General features: G+C 45.4%; 1 pseudogene across 1 annotated transcript in view; it reads left to right on the top strand.

The window, feature by feature from the left end:
* LOC311226692 overlaps nt 1-5,000 on the top strand; it is a 196,852-nt pseudogene that overhangs the window by 153,381 nt on the left and 38,471 nt on the right. The window contains exon 5 of the transcript XR_014621048.1: nt 3,648-3,775. The product of XR_014621048.1 is annotated as an uncharacterized misc_RNA (transcript). The remainder of the gene's footprint in view (nt 1-3,647; nt 3,776-5,000) is intronic.

Below are 5,000 nucleotides of genomic sequence, written 5' to 3'. Positions count from 1 at the left end.
TGCTTCTGCAACATCGACGAGCAGCCTATGCAACATTGTACCCCGGATGTAGCTAGGTTCTCTAGATAGATGAAACTTCCCTTCTCAACCAACCCATTGATAACAAGCAGAAAAAGAAGCATCATTTATACTTCCGGTCGGGAGGTTTCAAAATAAAAGAGCGACGTCTAAAAGCACCGTAAATACGTTTATTTTGTACATTATCTAACGTTAACACGAACCTAAACTAATCTAAAGTTAGTTTAGGTTCGTGTTAACGTTAGATAATGTACAAAATAAACGTATTTTTCTGTGCTTTTTCGAGCTAACGTAACGTCATTAGTTTCCAATGGAGAGGAGAGAAAGACCTCGGCTCACATGCAGCTCAAACTACCTGTTGGAATAAATTAATTGATTGATGTTTAACTTGTCCCTGTGTGTGTCCAGTCATTTCGACTAGCAAACGTTGTATTTAACGTTACCTCAGGATACCATTGTATTTAGTTGGTTAGCTATGTAGCTAATGTGGATAGCATTTTGAATAGCATCAATGCTAGCTGGCTGGCTACAGCTTTATTTACTAAATTATGGAGGCTTTTTAATCGTCAAGGTAAGAGAGGATTTGTCATGATCAACTGAAGGCGTATGCTATGGAACAATATGTGCTTGGGTTTTCAGAAAAAGGCCAGCTATGTGACGCTAATTATTTAGCATCAACGCTGGCTGGCTACAACAATGGAGGATGGTATTCTCTGCGGGACCAATATTATTATATGACAGCCCCGCCCCCATTCGCTAACCAACCAATCACTGCTACGCAACATCAACGCAAGGTTGTTCAGATTCGATTTTGGGGAGAGGTACGCAACATCCTCACAACACACTCTACAACACCCCCTGCAACATGTTGCATTGAAGTCGTGCTGATGTTGTGTTGCAGTTGCGTTGCAGTTTCTGTAGCATGCAGAGGCCTTTTAGACGTCGCTCTTTTATTTTGAAATCCCCCGACCGGAAGTAAAAATAATGCTTCTTTTTCTGCTTGTTATCAATGGGTTGGTTGAGAAGGGAAGTTGCATCTATCTAGGGAACCTAGCTACATCCGGGGTACAATGTTGCATAGGCTGCACATCGATGTTGCAGAAGCATAAAGGCAGAGTGTCTGCAACACCGTTGCTTTGTCGATGTTGTGTTGCAGTTGCTTTGAAGTTGCTGTAGCATGTAGAGGCCTTTAGACATTTGTTTTGCAACCTGAGCACTTTCGTTTTGTCAGAACGAGGCTTGGTCAGACCGCAACGGATCACGTCTCGAATTCAGCACTGAGCATGCGCGGGGAGGTAGTTACTCTCCCTCGTCCCCGCTGTCGTCCACACTCAGCTGTGAGAGCTGGACCTGTGTAGTTTATGAATGGCCCCTTAGCGAGAGTGAGAGGGGCGGGGCTTCTCTTCCTGCAATCAACGGCATAGCTGTCAGTGCAGGCAGCCAATCAGCGCAGTCGCCGACAGGCACCCTGCACGAGAGGCGCACTTTAGCTTCCAGCGCGAGGCGCACAGGGCATGGGAGGCATGGCTGCTGCTTGGTGCTGCTCAAGGCAGGAGAGATGAGGCGCGCTGGGCATGGGGGCTGCTGCTCGGTGCTGGGAGAGATGAGGCGCGCTGGGCATGGGGGCTGCTGCTCGGTGCTGGGAGAGATGAGGCGCGCGGGGCATGGGGGGCATGGCTGCTGCTTGGCGTAAGGTATCATTGTGTGGGTTTACGTGTTTCTGGTTTGATATTCTTATATCTCTCTCTCTCTCTGTCTGTCTGTATATCTGTCTCTTTCTCTCTCTCTCTCTCTCTCTCTGTCTGTATATCTGTCTCTTTCTCTCTCTCTCTCTCTCTCTCTCTCTCTCTCTGTCTCTCTCTCTCTCTCTGTCTGTGTATCTCTCTCTCTCTCTGTCTGTCTGTATATCTGTCTCTATCTTTCTCCCCCTCCCCCTCTCTGTATGTCTGTTTGTTTGTCTCTCTCTCTCTCCCTCTCTCTCTCTGTCTGTCTCTGTCTCTCTCTCCCTCTCTCTCTCTGTCTCTCTGTCTATCTTTGTCTCTCTCTCTTTCTCTCTCTCCCTCTCTCTTTCTCTGTCTGTCTGTCTCTCTCTCTCTCTTCCCTTCTCTCCCACTCGTTCTCTCTCCCCCCTCTCATCTGCTAGGCAGCAGGAAACTGTTCTTATGAATCTACTGAGTCAGCAGCACCGCCCCCCCCCCCACACACACACACACACGTATAACCACACACGTATACACACACACACACACATACACACACACACACGCACACACACATATGTACACACACACACACATATACACACACACACATATATATATACACACACACACACACACACACCATTGACCAAAAAAAAAGCATTTTCTTTCTTTTTTTTTCCTTTTTTTTCCTTTTTTTTTTTTTTAACAAACATGTTCACGTCTTAAACTCATACTGAGGCCTTAGTTTTGGTTTTAAATTGCATATCATCATTCATTTATTTATTGTCACACAGAGCAGAAGAATTTTGCCAAAACAAACCAATAGTATCCAGCTGCAGAACGGCAGACCAGCCACACTCTCAGACCCAAACGCATTTCCTTTGATTTAATTATACATCAAATGATTTATGTCAAGGATTGCAATGCCTCGCTTGAATGAAGTTAACTTTTCACCTGGATAACGTCAACATTCAGGGTGAATGTAATGTGAGAAATTGGGATTTAAATTTCTTTTTTTTATTTGGGTCTGTAGTGTGGCTGGTCTGCCGTTCTGCAGCTGGATACTATTGGTTTGTTTTGGCAAAATTCTTCTGCTCTGTGTGACAATAAATAAATGAATGATGATATGCAATTTAAAACCAAAACTAAGGCCTCAGTATGAGTTTAAGACGTGAACATGGTCATGTTTGTTGAATAAAAAAAAAAAGAAAAAAAAAAGAAAAAAAATGCTTTTTTTTTGGTCAATTGTGTGTGTGTGTGTGTGTGTGTATATATGTGTGTGTGTGTATATGTGTGTGTGTACATATGTGTGTGTATACGTGTGTGGTTATACGTGTGTGTGTGTGTGGGGGGGGGGGGGTGCTGCTGACTCAGTAGATTCATGAGTTTTGTTTTTTCACAAATCTTTGTCTGTTTCTCCGGATAGTAGCGTGTAGCGTTTTGGTCACGCTACGTCACTACTTCGTTCTAAAAATAGCTGCACTACCATCACGCTACTGAGAAATGTAGTTAAGCTATGTAGCGTCGCTACTTGTAGCTAGCTACTGCCCATCACTGCACACACACACACCCTTTTAGTAGAATAATCATATCTGGCCTTTAGTTCAATAAGTGCTGACATGGGACGGTTGTTAGCACAGACAGTTATGGCGGGCGCTTCACAGGAACACACGGAGAGAGCAACACGACCGCAGTTATGGCAGTTATAGCACGTCCCTCATCTAGAGCCTCTCTCTGCTTCTCCTCTTCTCACCTCACGTGTGTGTGTGTGTGTGTGTGTGTGTGTGTGTGTGTGTGTGTGTGTGTGTGTGTGTGTGTGTGTGTGTGTGTGTGTGTGTGTGTGTGTGTGTGTGTGTGTGTGTGTGTGTGTGTGTGTGTGTGTGTGTGTGTGTGTGTGTGTGTGTGTGTGTGTGTGTGTGTGTGTAGGTTTCGATGCCTTAGGAGATGTGTTGAAGCCCACCGCCCCAACACACAGCGCCCCCCTCCCCCCCATGACCCTCGACCCCGGAGGCCAGCTGCTAGCCAACGACCTCGACTCCTCTCTGGCCGACCTCGTGGGGAGTAAGAGAGAGACACACACACACACACACACACACACAGAGAGACACACACACACACACAGAGAGAGAGAGAGAGACACACACACAGAGATACACACACAAACAGAGAGACACACACACACACAGAGAGACACACACAGAGACACACACACACAGAGACACACACACACACACACGGAGACACACACACATACAGAGACATACACAGACAGAGAGACACACACACACAGAGAGACACACACAACACACACACACACACACACACATAGAGACGCACACACACACACACACACGGAGACACACACACATACACAGAGACATACACAGACAGAGACACACACACACAGAGAGAGACACACACACACACACACACACATAGAGACGCACACACACACACACACATAGAGACACACACACATAGAGACATACACACATAGAGACACACACACACAGGGAACAAAATAAGCACCCACCAAACGCTGATGGCGTGTAGATTTCCTCTTTGGCTGGTAAATTACAGAGGCTACTCAGCCACTCTGGCGTGTAAAATAATTGGGAGCCATATGAGCATATTGGAGTATTATATCAGGGCTATACAGTGCGAGGCTTTCACTCGCATTTGCCTCTAAAATAGATTTGTGCGAACCGGAAAAATCATTTAGAGCACAGTGTGCGAGTAATAGTTTTGCGTAGTGGGCGTGTCAATGCGCAGTTATCATTTCATAATAGACACGGAGCAGCAGGGATCAGCTCTGTAACAACTCATCTCGAGGCACGCTGCTTCTATGTGCAATGAAAAGGCGGATGCGGAGCTAATGATGCTAATGATGGAGCATCGCCGTCGGTTGTGTGATAGTAAAGGTTAACCTTCTGTATTGTCACAGTGAAAGGTTAACCGGCTGTTGTGTGGCATTGAAAGGGTTAATTTTAGCTACTGTTTATATTGTATATATAGTCCTGTATATTGTGTGTGTACATTGTGTCCTATATGTTACTTTATGTTTATATTAGATCTTTTTATATACACCGTGGGAAGGGGGAGACGCAATTTCATTTTCTGTAGTCGTACACATGAAGGAAAAGGACAATAAAGTGACTTTGACTTTTAAACCGTCTCTTGGGAACAGAAGAGGAGAATGTCATCATCTGGGTTTTTTCCACAGACTCCTTCTCTGTATTTTTGTCAGGTGTCCAGAAAGGGGGGGGGAAGAGAGAGAGA

This window comes from Notolepis coatsorum, assembly GCF_963971535.1.
Source record: "Notolepis coatsorum genome assembly, chromosome: 4".
Classification (NCBI taxonomy): Eukaryota; Metazoa; Chordata; class Actinopteri; order Aulopiformes; family Paralepididae; genus Notolepis; species Notolepis coatsorum.
The sequence above is the reverse complement of the archived record's forward strand: the minus strand, read 5'-3'. Positions and strand labels throughout refer to the sequence as shown.